The sequence below is a fragment of the Argopecten irradians genome, chromosome 12 (genome assembly GCF_041381155.1).
Source record: "Argopecten irradians isolate NY chromosome 12, Ai_NY, whole genome shotgun sequence".
Taxonomy (NCBI): Eukaryota; Metazoa; Mollusca; class Bivalvia; order Pectinida; family Pectinidae; genus Argopecten; species Argopecten irradians.
The window spans coordinates 24,511,170-24,531,195 of record NC_091145.1 but is presented as its reverse complement, the minus strand read 5'-3'; the positions used below and the strand labels follow the sequence as shown (position 1 = coordinate 24,531,195).

General features: G+C 35.3%; 1 protein-coding gene and 1 long non-coding RNA gene across 4 annotated transcripts in view; both read right to left on the bottom strand.

Moving 5' to 3' along the window:
- LOC138336419 (uncharacterized) overlaps positions 1 to 2,080 on the bottom strand; it is a 76,551-nt gene extending 74,471 nt beyond the window's left edge. The window contains exon 1 of the long non-coding RNA XR_011210424.1: positions 1,865 to 2,080. This is a non-coding gene — a long non-coding RNA (uncharacterized lncRNA). The remainder of the gene's footprint in view (positions 1 to 1,864) is intronic.
- LOC138336414 (protein MON2 homolog) overlaps positions 1 to 20,026 on the bottom strand; it is a 576,914-nt gene that overhangs the window by 182,754 nt on the left and 374,134 nt on the right. The gene's annotated exons all lie outside the window — the stretch shown is intronic.

Sequence of the window (20,026 nt, the reverse complement as noted above, 5' to 3'; positions counted from 1 at the left end):
CTTAAGGTCATTACTATAGAAATTAAGATCATCACTAGGGGAATTAAAATCATCACTAGGGGAATAAAGGTCATCACTAGGGGAATAAAGGTCATCACTAGGGGAATAAAGGTCATCACTAGGGGAATTAAGGTCATCACTAGGGGAATTAAGGTCATCACTAGGGGAATTAAGGTCATCACAAAAGGAATTAAGGTCATCACTAGGGGAATTAAGGTCGTCACTAGAGGAATTAAGGTCGTCACTAGAGGAATTAAGGTCATCACTAGAGGAATTAAGGTCATCACTAGAGGAATTAAGGTGGTCACTAGAGGAATTAAGGTCGTCACTAGAGGAATTAAGGTCGTCACTAGAGGAATTAAAGGTCGTCACTAGGGGTCACAGGTCGTCACTAGAGGAATTAAGGTCGTCACTAGAGGAATTAAGGTCGTCACTAGTGAGAGAAATTAAGGTCGTCACTAGAGGAATTAAGGTCGTCACTAGAGGAATTAAGGTATCACTAAGGAATTAAGGTCTATAGAAATTAAGATCATCACTAGGGGAATTAAAATCAACACATAGGGAATAAATCATCACTAGGGGAATAAAGGTCATCACTAGGGGAATAAAGGTCATCACTAGGGGAATAAAGGTCATCACTAGGGGAATTAAGGTCATCACAAAAGGAATTAAGGTCATCACTAGGGGAATTAAGGTCATCACTAGGGGAATTAAGGTCATCACTAGGGGAATTAAGGTCATCACTAGGGGAATAAAGGTCATCACTAGGGGAATTAAGGTCATCACAAAAGGAATTAAGGTCATCACTAGGGGAATTAAGGTCGTCACTAGAGGAATTAAGGTCGTCACTAGAGGAATTAAGGTCATCACTAGGGGAATAAAGGTCATCACTAGGGGAATAAAGGTCATCACTAGGGGAATAAAGGTCATCACTAGGGGAATTAAGGTCATCACAAAAGGAATTAAGGTCATCACTAGGGGAATTAAGGTCATCACTAGGGGAATTAAGGTCGTCACTAGAGGAATTAAGGTCGTCACTAGAGGAATTAAGGTCATCACTAGGGGAATTAAGGTCATCACTAGGGGAATTAAGGTCATTAAAAGGGGAATCAATGTTGTTACTAAAGGAAATGAGATTATCACAAGGGGAATATAATATACTTGGAAATATTTCCTGTGTACTAGTGTAGGAATAAAAGGTTAACCTATAAGAGAACTGTTGACAGATTAAGATATTATTGCCCATGTAATGGATTTACAATTGTTACAAATTAGTTTTTTCTCATGACATATATCACGTCCTAATAGAAATCAGAGGAATATATCACAAATACATTAAGGACCTCATTAACACAGATATTTCTTGTTGAACTCATTTTTTTTTTAGCTCTTGGAGTGTCCTAGGAAAGTGACACATTTTAAATCTCTGAAGGACGACAAGCATCATTAATATATCATATTGAAACTTTGTAGGTGTATAGTTACACATTTCAATTACAGGAGTACCTAAAACATTTAATGGCAAAATGAAAGGTAAAGATGTAGACTAAATTCTGGTAGAGTCGTAGCTTACAGAATCACAATGTAATACACTGGCTGGAACACAAAGATTTATCTGTAATTTCAAGCTGCCTGATATTACAAGATGGTAGTAAATTTCACCAATAGGAACTACATTATAACCAGGAGCCTTTGTTTACCTGAAACTACATCCAGTTACAGTACCATACCAACACTAACAGAACAGCCAAGCGTGCTGCAGTTACAGTACCATACCAACACTAACAGAACAGCCAAGCGTGCTGCTTTCACTATCAACAACTCCTCTTAACTCTGGAGACAGAGTCATTAAAACGGGGCCTACCTGCCAGAGACTTTTCACATGTGGTCTTATCCATTTCTGAACAGGAAATACAGCATCTGCTTACTTTCTTCTGGTTTTTTCTCTCTCTCTGAAATGTTTTACAAATTACGTGAAGAGATTCTCACAAGGAAGACGTGATCTACCACCCAAATACACATTGTTTGTCTGCCAAACTATGAGTTATGTAAGTAAACAAAGCCAATGATCCTGTCCCGACTTCCGTCTTGCGTTACCGCATCCTGATTCACATTCCGAATCAAACAACGGAGATAATATAGCCCCTGAGACATACATACATGACCCAGGACGATATAAAAGTAAATATTTTGTTATATTGTTTATTTCTAAAGATGACAGGGGGTACAGTGGGCAAGTGATTTAGATGTTTGGTTACACCACCTCTGGGTTTCAAGTTCAAATTCCTTGTGAGGCAGTTGCCACGATATTGACTGCCGGTCTGTGTTTTTTATCCAGGTACTCCAGCTTTGCTATACCTGCTAAACCTGGCATGTCCTTAAATGACCCTGGCTATAAAATAATAACGGGAAATCACACAACTTCAAACAAAACAACAAACAATCCAAACAGCACCTTTGATAACAGGAAATCACACAAATTCCAACACAAAAACAAATAATTCAAACAGCATCTTTAAATTAGTTCTTTCCATCAGAAAATCTATGAAATTTTCCAACTTCCTGTACAAGGAGGAAAGTTTTTTGGGCTTACTGTTATTAATAAGACAAATGTAACAGTATGCATGGTTGAACACAAAAGTGATGACCAGCGACACCGGTTAGTTATGCTATATATTCATTTGACTTCTTAGTTATCATAGAGACCCTAAACATGTAATATTAATACTCCTTACTAATTATACCATCTTTAAACCTACAAAACTCTTTGACCACCTGTACTATATTGTGTTCTGGGACCAATTCGGAGTGCTCTGTTTAGAAACAGTTGGTTCCCAAACCTGACGGTCTCCAAACACCGATAATGTTCCTAACCTAATCAAAAGAGCTCTCTTTAGAAACATTTTTTCTCAACCAATGAGATTTTCTCTTCCAACATAATTTAGTTTTGGTTTTATTAGTTTAACATTTTATGAAAGTCGGGGTCATTTCAGGAAGAGCCATGTATATTGGTGGAGGAAAGTCAGCTAAAGTTCCCAGAAAAAAACCACTGACATATGTTGTCTACCTGGCCCCACATGACCCCACACAAGTAATGATTCCTATGCAATTAAAAGGTGTCCTTCAAAATATTATGATTTTCTCCAATTAAAGATATTATCTTACAAGATAAAGAAATACTTTATGTCCAAGGAAAAAATCTCTCATACATGTTCAAACTCTCCATGTATTTGTTTTGAAGAATTAAATAAATGTAATTTCTAACCAATGAAGTAGCTTCATAAGACAAAGTGAAGTTATAGAACAATGTTCAAAGACATCTGAGTTTCATTAACCAATGAAAATTGATCTTTATCAGGATTGACCAATGAAAGTGTGATCTTTACAACATTCCATGTGAAGTCTAATATAACTTGCTCACTTTTATGTTTTTCAAAACGTTTCAGGAGTGATGAATGACATGTTCTGTTTAACTTAAAACAATTGATTTCTCGCCTCCACACAAGTGAATAGCTCTGTATGATTAGCATCCATAATGTAATACATAAATCAAAACTTTTATTATCTTTGACAACTCACATATACGCTGAAGTGCTAATTAGCAAATGCTCAATTCAATATAATCTAGTCTTACTAATGAAGTTTCTGTAACGAGAAATAGTATATAATCTCACAATACAATGTGGGTGTTATATATTGTAGGCTACTGATGAGTTTCAGGAAATATTATCTCGTTGGAACACGAAAATTAAACTTGAAGCTATGCCACTAGGATTACATCTAGTAATTAAACAAAACATTTCCTGGCAAGTCAAATATAACTTGAATTCCCCAGATATGAAACTAATCAAGTGTTGTTTTATATCCTTTTCCATAAACATCTGTATTAATGAAATATTAGTAAAATCAAACGAACACAATTGTCACCAAAAATACTTTTAGAGTACTTCACTTAAGCCAATCGGGATTGAGGGCTTGACGTAATTTTTACTAATCAGGATTGGAGACTTGATGTCACATTAGCCAATATTAATTGGAGACTTGATGTCATTTTAGCCAATTAGTATATTGCAGATTTGATGCCACTTTAACCAAACATAACTGGAGACTTGATCTCATTTTAGCCAATCAAGGTACTGGAGACTTGATACCACTTTAACCAATAATAACTGAAACTTGATGCCATTTTAGCCAATCAGTATATTGGAGACTAGATGACACTTCAGCCAATCAAAATTGCAAGCTAGATTTAGAGAAATTAATACATAAATGGAACAGACATTTGATGTATGCGTTTATTCATTTATTACTATGCATGATTTCCAAATGATGTCAACAATTTCAGAGTTTTTGTCATTTAACACATCAATATGAATACAAATGAGGTGACTTTAAAACAATTGTATTTATGTTTACGCTATACATCTGTTACAGAGTACCAGTAGTTAATCTCAATATCAAAATTTGGACAAACACTGTAAAATGGTTTACTTTGACATATCCTTTTTATGATTTTTTGTGAAAAATAATAAATACATACACATTGCTCAATAAAGTTCAAAATTCATTGTGATTGAAGTATGACCGGAAGATTTGTGTGAGATGGTCATTGTTTTGTTGCTAATGAGATTTACTGGGCAGGAAGACTCTGAAGCTGTAAATCCAGTTCTACTTATCCATCTGGCTTGTATATCATCCCAAACTCCTGACCCCTTTGAGTCCTAATGACCCTCTGTATGGTCCTGGTCATCTCAACTACATATAACAATTAAAGATGCTCCACCGCCGACAAATAGTATTTTTTCACTATCAAAAACAGGATCAGACGATTTAGTATTTTTCTTCAGTTACAAAAAAATACTTTCTTTACACCATTACCACCATTGAAAAGTTTGAGCTTCTAATTCTACATCAAGTTAAATATATGAAAAGTAATTAATTGCATCCCGAAAAAATTCCGACGCACTATATCCTATATGGAATGAAGTACTGATTGCGCATGCATCAAAGGCAAAATGAAAATATATGTATTATTTTTGTGTTAATTAGACATACATACACACGATTGAACACCAATTATTGTTCAAATAATGAATATCATTCATGCTCTGTCGGCGGTGGAGCATCTTTAACTAAAGCCTATAATCTTTTTTTAATTGCTCTATTTCTCCAGCTTCCAGTTCTTACTCACTGCATGGCCATATTTTTCAACTGTCATAGAAGCGTGATCGTCCTCACCTTTATACCATCACTGCCATTCAGCATTGAAAACAGCACCATTAGAAAGGGACACTGCCATACAAGTACACAGCCAGAGGGATATGATTATGTTTAGCATCAATTCAAACATTATATCATAAAATGAAACTATGTGACATACTAGTAATAGATACCTCTATATCAATTTATAATAAAAGTCCCATCAACTCATCAAACTTGGAATGTAAAGACACTTTCTAATGTCATAGGAATAGACTTTCAATCAGGTTTCTGTCAGAATTCTAGGTAAATTAATCAGTTTAACAGAAGAATTACATTTGATCCCTCCCGTCTTCACACCAAAAGTACATTTATCAATTATGTTACTGTGTGTACCGTAAGATGGAGATAAGAATTTCAATCTTTCTGTATCAGAAGTGTTACAGTAAAGGCCTGTTAACCTACTCCGAGGTAAGGCCTGTAAGTTCCAGCTGGTGAAGCATTGTGTGTATTGGTAGAGAGAACAGATTAATCACCTATATAAAACATACAGTGATAACTGTAGCGTTTTATTGACATGGCTGCAGGGGGTTTTATTCCTTTATCTTGTTGATACAAAAAAAGAAGAAAAAACATTCCTGTTGAACAAATTGGGTTTTACATATCAGTCCAGGTGTTTACTGATGAACTGATTGGCTATCCCCAGTCAGGCCAGGTGTGAGCTCATTGGCTATCCCAAGTCAAACCTCAAGGTGTTTGACTCAATATTATACATATATTGGTTCTCCATCTGTCATACCAGCAGCACCATAATAATATATTTCAAGATCCAGTTTCAGAAACATTCCTTAACTATAAAGAATTCCATCAACTCAAAACTCTCCAAAGGAAAGCACTTCAGATCTTAAAGGAGGCTCCTTTTAACTTATAAGGTTTTCCTTAACAATGGTTATGTTTTTCTATGGGAAAGCTCATTTCTATGGGACATTTTATGTAAAGGAATTCCTAATATTACGGAATGTTAGTGAAACCACAGGGCCTGAAATTAATTAAAAATGATATAATATTTATTTTTTAAACTTTGTTTACAGGTGTAGGATAGGTACAGCCAGATACAAATGAGAAGATAACACACAGGTTATAGCCAAAAATATCTCTCTGATTAAATAGACACCTGTAGTTTGAGGAAACATTATCATTTTAAAATAAAACATCTAGGTTGAAAAAAGAGGTATCTGCTTAGTTTAGGAACAAATCAGTAATATGAATTGAGATTTATAATACAAAAAGAGAGGCATATAGCTGGGGAAAGACTTTTAACTTGAATACAGACATCTGAAAGTTAAAGAGAGACTTAATTAGGGTTAAAATGGACAGTGAGAGATCCAAAAGATCGAGTCTAATGAATGTAAATAGGAGGTATGTTAGTTAGAGATATGTAAACTGAGGAGAGATTTGTAGATGAGGGGGGGGGAATTTTTATAACTGATGAGAGATTTTTCCATTAAAGATTGAGAGATTTACAGCAGAGATTTGTATGTCAAAGAGAAATTTGTACATTGAAGAATGTGAGAGATTCACTGAAGAGATTTGTATGCTGAAGAGAAATTTGTACATTGAAGATTGTGAGAGATTTACAGAAGAGATCTGTATGTTGAAGAGAAATTGGTATGTTTGGAGAATTCTATGACAAGAAGAGCATTGTTGGATGAGCTTTGTATGTTGAAGGCTGAAAGATTTGCAGGAGAGATTTGGCTGTTGAAAGGATAACTGTGTGATGGGAGATCTGCAGAAGAGCTTAATATTGGGAGATTTGTAAGTTAAAGAGAGATTTGTGTTATAAGAAAGATTTGTATGTTTGGAGATTTCGATGTCAAGAAAAGTGAGAGCTTTAATTTGTACGTTGATGAGAGCTTTGCATGTTGGGAGCGATTTTTATACATGATACAGATCTAGATATTGCAGGAAAGACATGTTGGAATGAGATTGGTATAACAAGAAAGTTAAGAATGATGTTTTTCAAGGGGAAATTAATATTTGTAAATCAAGGAAGACAAGATTGAAACAAGACTGAGACAAGACCCATTATATGTAAGATCAGTAGAGACATGTCAATGAAAGAGAGACAGAAATACATTGATAACCATATAAGAGATCTCGAAACAGAAATAAGATGCTACTAAAAGAAAACAGCACTTTACATGGAGAATGTCTTCTACAAATTGACCATAGATATGAAAAGAACTGACATCTTCCCTCATTGAATGTAATTCTCTGTACTATTAATGACCAACTTGAGTCCAGTTTGTAGTGAATCAGCTTTGACCAGCACTATTGTCCACTCACTGACCACTAACAACAGAAGTCTGATGAAGTGGCTGAAATCACCATTTAAGGTAATCTCTCTTTGATCCTTATAGTTCTGGATAAAACAAGCCCACTGATTAAGTAACGGGTCCCTTAGGACCAATACAGATATGTCTGGACATCTCCTGTATAGACTCTGTCCTTAGTCACCAGACATCATACCAGGACTGGGGGACAATACATTCAGATGTTAACGTCTAAAATGTTTGGCGACATGATAACCATAATAACTAGATATATTTGGCTGTCAGACGGTGGTATTTGTGAGGATGATTTTTGTGTACCACCATGTCACCACAACCGTTTGGTAAGTGTTGTCTCAAACAGCAGAATCATTTACGGTGATGTCCATCACAGAGAAGGTATCAAACAGACACAGACCAATTTCCATAAAACACAATCAAATATTTATACAGTGGAAGAAGTCATTTTATGTCACATCTGATAATGTCACTTTCTGCTTAATATCACATTTTCTTGATGCACAAATTGTTTTTCTCTGTCAATATATATTCTTTTTATTCTTACAAATGATATCATCACCTCCTTCTGCCCCCTGAAAACACTTAATATTACTTTATCTGACCTATTATCATGTTTAAACAAGGTATCCAACTTGATAAATCAATTCAGATTGCCAATGTTACACAGACATGTGGTTACACACAAAACATTTCACCCTATCATCATCATTGTATCATTCCTCACAGTGGGTATTTACCAGGTTATGAATGCCAACAATTTTAAGGTACAGCCAAATTTCAATAAATTTGATATGATGATTTTATTTACATGAACTTTAATATCACTTCATAATAGCACCTGGAGGGACTTTTGATTCAATGATGAGTTAACTTATCATACGTATATCAAGCAAGTTGGAACAGTCAATTTGTACGATGACATGATAAGTGAATGGCAGGGTTGAGAGATCATCGGATCTATGTGGTGTAAGCACTAAGCAAGGTTTTATTTTATGAAAACCTGAAGGAAACCTAAGCAAGTACTGTTAAGTTTTATTTACGATTTCTATAGGAAAGATAGAAGACAGAGGCAGACCCTAAATAAGCAACTTTTAGTTTATCTTGAAATATCAAAGCACCACCCTCACAATTGTTACATATTAAACGGAGTACTGGAACAGCCATCAGAAATACAAATACTTATATCCACTTTACAACAGTTTCATTTTTTTCTCTGAATTTTCTTTGGGTGTTTTATAAGTGTTGTAATTGCCATTCCTGTATGGTATAGTAAAGACATAAATTCAGAGTTACTTCCCCTAGTGTCGACTCTCCTAGGCCTGGAGTTACAGAATCTGGTCAGTAGTAATGTTACATGTAGCTGACACAGCTGTCATGTCTTCCCATTGAAGCTGATCAATTGGTCATTCTGACAAATTGGTATCGAGACTTGCAATGTAATGTGTCGATTGTAAAAGGATGTACACATGAAATGTCATATGTAATTAATGCATTCACCCCTGACCACAACATTTGAACACTCCTAAAACTAAAGCTGGAACATATTTCATTATAAAATTCCAGGGGTGATGAGTTAACTGATAATCATATGGTTGGTAAATGATACTGAGAGAACCCATAATTGTCAATCATCACAAGTTGTACACATTAAAATTTGGAAAATTAGAAATGAAATTTACATGGATCAGTAGATCCATAAAATCTGTATACAGTACCTAGAGAGCTCGTTTTACAATCAAATTAACCTCTAAGTGTTCTCTAGCTTTTAAATATATAATAAAAAGAATAACAGAGCGATGTCTTATGACAACATGGTTATAGTACCAAACTCCTAAACTTATTGATAAGCAGTAAAATATCGAAATGTAACATATGATATTTTACATAATCAAAAGATATGCTTCAAGAAGTACAAGGACAAGAGTGCTGTGACTGTGTCTTATGTACCTGACCTTGAGTGTCCTTGGAGACAAGTCTATGGTGTATTGGTTTTACTATGACACAGAAATATACAACCAGTAAAAATTCCTTTAATGAAGACAAATGGCTGAAGGAGAAACAGCTCAACACTGGATTGTTAGTGTAAAGGTGCATGAGACATCTAGTATTGCCCTAGACAACCAACTTATCAAAATTCCCTCGACCTCCAAATACAAAATATTGGAACTATAATACACATTTTTCTGATGTAACTATTGACAGTGCAATGGATGCCAATATAAAAAATTAATATAACAAAAGTAGGTGCCCTGCTAAACCGAACTCAATGGAACACTGAGTATTAGGTGTAGCACAATTAATCTCAGAGAACTTTGTAAAACAAGAGGCCCAAGAAGCCTTGACGGTCACCTGAGAGCTGATACAGAAAGAGCGATGCAAAGTTGGTTCAAATCTGTAAAAAGTATTTACGAATTAGAATAAACTGTAAAGTTGAACCTTTGTATTAGAATTTTTTTTGTTTTTTGTTTGTTTTGATAGTTATAGTGCATTATGTTACCAACCCTTATGCTTAAAATTCCAATTTGCTTTGCCAATGTTAAACAACAAAAACTAACTAGAAGTCAGTCAGTGTCAGTGATTTTATAAATTTCACTTTTTAATCTATGAAGATTATTTGGTTCCATCAAACCTGTGAATTCAGAAGAAGATTTTTGAAATTTTAGCCATTTTGATCCATTTTGGCCCCGCCCCTCTATTCCCTGGGGGTCAGACAGGACCAATATGAATATTGTGCTAAAATGCTAATACAGTCTAATAATTCTAACCCAGTTTGACTCATTTCCTATTAAAACTAAGCAAATAATGTTCATAAATGTGTTTTTCCTATATAAACTATAGATGATTTGACTCCCTCTTAAGGGGAAAATCTGAGATCCTAGGGCCATAAAATTCACAAATTTTGTAAATGAAGAGTACAAGTACTTGATTCCATCGAATCTGTGATTTTAGAAGAAAGATTTTTGATTAGTTAGCCAATTTGTCCCCTTTTGGCCCCGCCCCTCTGACCCCTGGGGGTCGGCCAGGACCAATATGGATATGATGTTAAAATGCTTTCTCAGGCTAATAAGTCTAATCCAGTTTAATTTCCTATGAAAACAAAGCAAATAATGTTCATTGGTTTTTTCTTTAAAACTATAGTAAATTTGACCCCCTCCCCATGCAGAAAATCTGAAATCCTAGGGCTATGAAATACACAATTTTTTAAAGGGGCTTAAGACCTTCCAATCTATGAAGAGTATCTGGTTGATTTTTTGAAATTTTAGCCTATTTGACCCCTTTTGGCCCCGCCCTTAAGACCCCTGGTGGTCGGGTAGGACCAATATGGATATGATGATAAAATGCTATCTCAGGCTAAAAATTCTAACTTAGTTTGACTAATTTCATATGAAAAAATAAGCAAATAACGTTCATAAATGTGTTTTTACAATATAAACTATAGTAAACTTGACCCCCTCCCCAGGGGGAAACCTGAGACTCCAGGGTCATATAATTCACAATTTTCGTAAAGGATTTTAAGACCTTTCCATCTATGAAGAGTATTTGATTTTACCAGTTCAAGAATTTCAGAAAGATTTTTGAAGTTTTAGCCTATTTGACCCCTTTTGGCCCCACCCCTAAGACCCCTGTGGGTCAGTCATGGAAAGTTTGTTAATAGGATTCAATGGCCATCTCTTAGGGATAATTCTGACAACATCTGAATAATTTTACATTTTAAATGACCAAATAATGCTCCAAAATATAACTATATAAACTATAGTAAACTTAACCCCCTCCCCAGGGGGAAACCTGAGACCCCTAGGGTCATATAATTCACAATTTTTGTAGAGGGCCTTGAGACCTTTCTATCTATGAAGAGTACTTGATTCTACCACATCTGTGAGTGGAGAAGATTTTTGAAATTTTAGTCAATTTTACCCCTTTTGGCCCCTCCCACAGCCCCCTGGGGGGTAGGGGTCATGTTATTCACAATTTTGATTGGCCTTATGGCTTATAAGGTTTGTGCAAATTTCATTGAAATTGCTTCAGCGGTTTATGAGAAGAAGTCGAAAATGTGAATTGTTTATGTACACACGATGGACGACGTACGACGATGGACAAAAGACGATTAGAATAGGTCACTTGAAGTCTCAGGTGACCCAAAAAAGAGAAAGAATTTGTTTGTGAAAATTGATATGTAACAATTAAAGATTACAATCTGAATCCTAATTTAACCCCATTTTGTTTGTGGGTGTATGTACTGCTAGGTTAAGTTGTGCTAACATTATTTTACATCCTTCTTATCAAAACAAATATTGGGGATTATGTGTGATAAATAAGAAAATCAGTCAGCCCCCAAAGCTACTTATAATTGGGTAGGGATAGGAGACTGACCTACCACCTGATGCTAGTGTTGTGAAGCTTTGTCTAGGGCACCTGGTGTACTCACAAGGTCATCGGTGATGTCACAAGTTCACCTTGGTCATTGGCATAAAAACTGTCCCACATATTCCGTCTTTGAATATTACAGAGTTAGCTCCCTTGAAGATAGGTATCCATTGTGATGTCATTATTTTGTGAGTGCAGTTCACATTATTTTCACTGAAAAATATGACGTTTTATTTACATTTTCATTGCAGTCCCACTATGTAACCTTGCCAAGCCCAGTTGGCAGTCACATAGACAATAAATTCCAATTAAGCGCTTATTATGACGTCATCATCAATGTGACGTCACAATTGTCGTGCCAGTGATCACGGAAGACGGCTGTTCAAAGGCTGTTCCATCCATGACGATAACGAATGATTATTTCATTATAGATGCAAACTTCCTTGGGATTTCATGGAATTTACCTCTGTCCAGTTTGCATTCATGTTGGCTATGAATGCCAACTGAAAGACGTTCAATGCTTAAATGCTCGCAAACACATGACATCATCATCAATACCTACCTACATGGGCAGATAACTCTGAAATATACTAATACAGAACATGGTAATCTTAAACATCTGTACCAATATTATTTTTAGTAAATTAAGGGCGACATACACCATTGTGAACAATATAAAGGGTTTTCTCTAAAGACGACTCTTTGTACAGATGTATGGAGTGATATCTCATCTATCGACTTTACTCTGTTTTATGTTCATCTGTCCAACATCTATTTTGTGTTTCTAAGCAGTGATTTCTCTTGGGAATTTTATTATTTTTTATTATATTTTTGGTTTGTGACATTTAAACAAGAAAATGATGATAGAAAGGTTATGAGATAATTTTAATTAAATTGAAATAAAAACAAACATGCCATATTTATTTTATATCAACTCTCTTTGATATCATAAGAGTAAAATGGCCTAACATAAAAGAAAATTAAATGACGTCATCACGGAAATTGTGCTGGATAGAATATTAATAAATATCTGATGTAGAAAGCTAGGGAACCATCTATCAGTATTTTGATTGATGTTTAATTATCACCTCAATATTTCATTCCAATCAGAACAAAAATATATATTTATAATTATATCCGTTTTTACATGGTTCAAATAGCTGACTTTTATAAGAGGTTTTACTATTTTGTTTTAAGATTATAATGTCCTTATAGAAAACTCTGATGTAATGCATGTGGGAGTTGTTTATGTCTGATGCTTTCTAACATTAAAATAACATCCTCACAACGTTGTTAGTGTTACAATTTGCTATCTACAAATAAACAGAAATATATTACCACTTCAAAGCAAGGCGTAATCAACTTTAAGTTTCTTGTGAATTATCCATGCAGCTTTCCTCCCATAGATCCAATATATCCTAAACTGCTAGTAAAACATCTACCATATTGTTCATGGTAAAAAGCATACCTTTTTCGCCTTGACGTCAGGCTTATATATATACTCTGATGCGGGTTATATGTAGACAAAAGTGTCACCAAGGTCAAACTATGATGTCAGGCAGTGGCCTAGTTTTGGTAAAATTTGACACATCGTTTCATCAAGGTCAAACTACTCAAGTGTCACAGTGACCTAGTTTTGGTATAATGCGACACATTTCAACAAGGTCAAACTATTCAAGGGTCACAGTGACCTAGTTTTGGTATGATGTGACACCTTTTCACCAAGGTGGACTCATACATCAAATGTGACATTCTATTGTCTCATAACAAGAGAGTAGGTAATGTGGGGCTTGGCGATAATGCACAGTATTAAAGAATTAATTTTCCTTGAAAATCATATTGCTTTTAAATTCACTTTTTTGTAGAGACTCATCCCAGCTACATACTCTTCAAATCCTATTTCTTATGGAAATATGTAAGTTATTTCTATATCCAAAATATGTATCATACATACTGTATATATGATTTATAACATTTTAATAACTGACAATGTTGTTAGTATTGTAATTAGACAGTTACATCCGTAGACCTATAGTATACAGGTATTGAATGGGTATGAGGGAAATAGCACTTTTATTGTCTCCTGAGACATAAACTATTTCCCGAGGCGAAGCCGAGGGAAATAGTTGTGTCAAGGGGGACAATAAAAGTGATATTTCCCGAATAAACCCATTCAATAAGTGTTTTATTATACCGTTGAGAAAAATGCTATAACATATAACATACACATATATACTGTGTATTTCCACTGTCCCTATCAGTCAACAATTTTTCAAGAGATTTTTCGTATAGGTTGTCGAATCTGGAGGCCATGTTGTAAACAAGTTGTCGTCTGCAGTGTCAAATCTAGATTACCTAAGCGCTTTGTGTTTTTTCTTTGGAAATGAGATACAGTCAGAGAGGTTCCAAATGAAGTACTCCCAATGCGTTATCCAATCAAATTCATGATTAAGCAAAAGTCAGCGAAAATTTGAATGCAGGTAAATAGCTCATTTTCAGGTAAATAGTACGAATGAATATTTACCCTGAATATTTACCCTGATTACGATTGGATTTGAATAGCATTTCTATTCTCTACTCTTTATATAGTGAAAAGGAAGCAAAGGTATAATAAAACAAACTATTCCACTCCTTCTCCTTTTTTGAATCTTGACAAATGCAGACGAAATAAAATTTGACTTTTTTGTGCAAATACAAAGCTGAATATATTCCCCAGAATGAAGGAAGTAAAATGCTGAATAAGGCTTTATAACTTCATCTCTACTTAGGGATTGTGTTCTTTCTGAAAGATTAATCCCTCTTTGTTTGCTCATTTTGTTTTCACAGCAGCTGTATCCTTCAACCTTATAAGCAGTATATTTATGTCATACGGAATAAACAATACAATATAAAGTCATTCACTCCTAGAGACACATTTAGACCCTTCTAAATCAAAGACTAGACCAGTCCATTATGAAATTTCAGGTGTGAATGAATTAAGTCGGGCGACTTCCTTTTACATACACTAGTAGTGTTTGAATTGTGAGATTTGCATTGGGTTGGCAGCGAAGGATTTATGTCACAAACTATCAGCATCTCTTGGCCCTTATAGCCAGGTGAGATCAAAAGAAGTGCAGAAAGGAAAACCTTTTTTTTCTCCAATGGAGAAAGCAGTGACATAAATCTGCAGAAGATTGAGGGTAAGGGTAGAGGGAGGGAATTAGCGCCTGATGACATTACCCCCTCCCCAGGGCCCTACTCTTCATTTGGTATGCATTAATAGCCGCCTATAAGCCTATCCCTTAATGCAATCAATTAATGGCAGTGAAAAGCTATTCTAATTGTACCCAGGCTGTGTAAAAACAACACAGTATTTCAGAGCTTTCCCATGCACAGTAATCCCCGTTCCAACCCAGATCCATGTTTTCATCAAACACTGCATACATTTTATAGTCAAGTTTGTTAACACACTGAACCTAAAATCAGCTCAAGCAGAATTTGAAATTAACAAAAAAATGTAAGAATATCACAGCTCTTGATGAAATCTTGGGTGTAAATTCTTACAAGGAAATACAAGGAATATATCTCAATCCAAGATTTAGGCTGTTCAGCAACTACAAGGTTGCTGAGGTTGCTGATATCAGTCTTGACCAGTCTTGCTGACCACACGCAGTCTCTCTGACCAGCCAAAATCTTTCATTGATAACTGTTCCCCTTACACTTCAAAGAATTCTAAAATTTATGTATGTCATATATGAATTGACATTGTCACCTTTTTTTTGAGCGTGGTCTCATCATTTTATGCGAGATGGTTTCCAGGCCTTGGTGACAGGTCTCTGATCCTTTCAGTACTATAAATATACGGCACATTATAAAACAATCAAACAAATAATCAATATAGAGTGTTTAACATATGAAAAAAATCAATATTAACAAACATTAGTCTTTAGTCATCTGTGATCTTGTAATTTCATACATTTCTTCCCCTCATTGACTGCTAAGCTTTGTTATCATACTGAGTTCTGACTTTCTTTTATTATGATTTGCCAAATTGGGATGGACAAGGTACAATATTTTTAACAGAAGACAGAAAGTAATTGAACAGTAAATTGGCAGACAGAACATTCTTTGAATTTCTATGATCTGTATTAAGATTTCCATCAACACAGTAACAGAACATGGTGTTGTAGAGAGAAGCGATGCCAACAACATGACCGCCACCACCACCCGTTTGTAACACTTGTTGATTTCCTGAGGATATGCAGGCATGGTGAAGCACTTGTCTCTCCCAGCTATGGGAGTCGCCTTGGCACCCAAACCCTTCTCATTAATCAAACAAACAAATGGTTTCAATTACAGCCATTTGTAAACTGAACAACACTTCTGACACATAAAATATCAACAATTCCAGTCTACCACGATTTTCTGTCAGCAGCCAATCAGTGACATGGATATTGTGGGGACAATGCTCCACAAATTCATCTCTTCTTCCTATATCTATAAATATAGGCACAGCAGATTTGATTTACAAATGAAATAAAGTTTACAGTAGACTTGCACTTTGGTTAACATGTTCTTTTCACTTATTGAAGGCACATGCTTGATTATACGTTTCAGCTTTACTCTCATACATCACTGTATATATCATGGCAGCCAATTACAATTCATGATCATTTCGCTTCAGAATATTCTATAGTGCAGAGTTGTAGCTATAATTAACATTCCACAAAAGGCAAATTCTACACAAGTCTTCTCCCTGCTCCATTCATACACAAACATTTTCAAAAAAAGAAAAAAAAACCAGAATCATTTTGTGTTATAACATTTCCGTTTGCCAGGTTTAGTGCAGCAGAGTTTTTTTTCATACTTTGATTGGACAAAATACCTGTTTCCCTGATGACCTGTTTCAGTCTGAAATTTGGATATGTACTCAAAATCTTATGCTTGGTTACAGTTCAGTAAATGCAGTTTAATAGAAAGGTCAATGGACATATACCAAGGGCCTTTTGACCATTGGTTAGTTCAATGTAAAGGTGTAGCAAGAAAACAATGGGAAGTAAGATAGGGACTTTACCACTAGTAATTCAGGTCCTAAATCTCATATTCACAACGGCTGGTGTGAATACTTTTAAGCTGTTTTAGTCACACCAGACATTACAAGCTGTGACACCTTACAAGGATCCTTTCTATAATAAGGAAAGGTACATCCACCAAAAGAGAAAATAATGACTAAAAATATCCACAGTATCGGTTTATTCTGAAAAAAGGAGAAAGTATAATCTTACATTGTAATATCGCTTCAGTTTGAGGAAATAAAAAACTGATAAAGTATAGCTCTTGAATGACTGACAGGGACAGCACCTTAACTTATTCACCCCTGAAATTCTAAAATGGACTATTCCAGACTTTGAATGAGAAGAATCTAAATGTGTCTTCAGGTGGAATGGTTAATAGTTCTGTGATGACTAGTAAGGTAAGCTATAGTGATTTTTCTTTAACAAGTGAATGGAATAGATACACATATAATATTCCTGCTCCTGATAGGGCCTTTATATTCATACCTTGCCACATTCTGATGTAATAAGTGTCTGTATCCCCCAGGCTCTGTTCAAACACACTACATACTCTTTAGTACTTGGACCAGATTTATTGATACTCTGATAAAATTCAGATAAAACAGACCTACAGCCATTATACATTAACCTAACAACCAGTTTGTTTAAAGATTTTTTTTTATTTATTTATAAAGCTGCATGCTTGCTGATTTATGCTTCCCCTTTAACCATCTGAACTATAACTAAAGAACATGTTTGTTGTATATCTAAAGATGTATAGATCTGGTCTGTTTCATGAACAGGCTGACTCAGGCCCTACCCCTCCCTGTGCCGACTTTGTAAATTCTATCGATGTAATTGGGTTTGATTAATACAAATGGGTGTACCAATAACATCTCGTCCCAATGATTACTTATATGAATTGATCATCAACATCAATCAGAATTCATTAAGACATACATAGCCCATCCTCAGTACAAGTGGACCATTTCTCTTATTTCTCTTAATAAACAGATACTTGTAGCGGCAAACCTTAGCCTAATTCAATTACTGTTTAAAATCACATTTTCTCTGTAACTGAGAGATGAAAAAAAAATCAGGCCAGAAAAAGATATATTCCGATGATTGATCTTCAGAAATTTCTCGAAGAACATAAAGTGTTCCCAAAGAGTCAGTGTAATACTTCAGAAAATATCTTAAAGGGTGTGGCGTTACATGCCCTAAATATTGCCATCTTACTCTTTCAGAGGACCTCCTATAAGGCCTGTGTTTCAATTTTGAGAATCTTTATATCAAACAACCTTAACAAAAACTGTTGTATTTACCTTAGAGAACCTCCATACAGGGCCAGTGTATTACCTTACTGAACCCCCATACAGGGCCAGTGTATTACCTTACTGAACCGCCCATACAGGGCCAGTGTATTACCTTAGTGAACCCCCCCATACAGGGCCAGTGTATTACCTTAGTAGAACCCCCCATACAGGGCCAGTGTATTACCTTAGAGAATACCAATATAGGGCCAGTGTATTACCTTAGTGAACCCCCCATACAGGGCCAGTGTATTACCTTAGAGAACACCAATATAGGGCCAGTGTATTACCTTAGTGAACCCCCCATACAGGGCCAGTGTATTACCTTAGTGAACCCCCCCATACAGGGCCAGTGTATTAACTTAGAAACCCCCCATACAGGGCCAGTGTATTACCTACAGAGAACTCCATAAAGGGTCAGTGTATTACCGTATATTCTAACCATATGTTTTATCTCCTAAAGTTCCTATTAAAGTCATTATGTTTGTATCTCTATAAAGTTCCTATTACAGTCATATGTTTGTATCTCTAAAGTTCCTATTAAAGTCATATGTTTGTATCTCTATAAAGTTCCTATTACAGTCATATGTTTATATCTCTAAAGTTTCTATTACAGTCATATGTTTGTATCTCTATAAAGTTCCTATTACAGTCATATGTTTATATCTCTAAAGTTTCTATTATAGTCATATGTTTGTATCTCTAAAGTTTCTATTACAGTCATATGTATCTCTAAAGTTCCTATTACAAACCCTGTTTTTATATCTCTAAAGTTCCTATTACTGTCATATGTTTGTATCTCCTTTTAATCCGGAGCACGATCACACTCTGTATCACTATAGACATAACAATTATCACTCTGTATCACTATAGACATAACAATTATCCTTGATGTGATTTGAGTGTAAAAATAACACCATTCGAGTATAAAAATAACACAAAGTTTAATATGTATTGATGTCTCGGATGATCTGAAACCACTTAAATTGGCTGGAGTTGAAATAAGCGGTCTAACGGGAGGTTTTAGAAGAATTGATTTATTTACCTCACACCTGATTTACACCATGCTGAGTCTTTCTGTCCTCAAATCTTCATGTGTTGCCATTTCACTTGCCTCATCTACCATTTTTCACCATCTCTGAAAACAAATGATATTTAAATCAAATTTCATTACAAAACAATGACAACAATTGATTAGCAATCTCAGTTGCCCTAATCTCTTTTCACATGACAATGGAAATTTTGTTTTTGTTTTGCTAAAAACAACGGCTTTAATAGGAAGTAGTGGTCCACTGGAAAGAGGTGACCTGTTGTCATGGTGACCTAGTTTGTTACACCAATCAGAATCTGCTATATATCCAGTCTCTGTTAGATTTCCTAGTTCCAAACTTGTCAGTAACTCTGCCCTGGAGTGTCTCCAGCCTGTTGATTACAAGACACACGGTTTTACAGTACAAAATGAAGATGAAACACCAGGACCCACACATGTTTAATTTGAATGGAGCTCAGAGGATATCCGCCAATAAATCAATCAGTCTTTGCAGTTGGATAAGGTAGAACCACAGAAATGCCAAAATAATCAGAAATAAATGATGGATAATTGTGTGTTTGCCATTGCCTGCAGACAAGACGACAGAGACTGACCTGCCCTAAGCCATTGTGACAATTGGTTTAGTATCCCCAACTCACAGAATATGATGCTGATGTATGGGCAATGGGAATGCTCGAGGAACAACCATTTATCATAATTCAGTCACTAGATAAT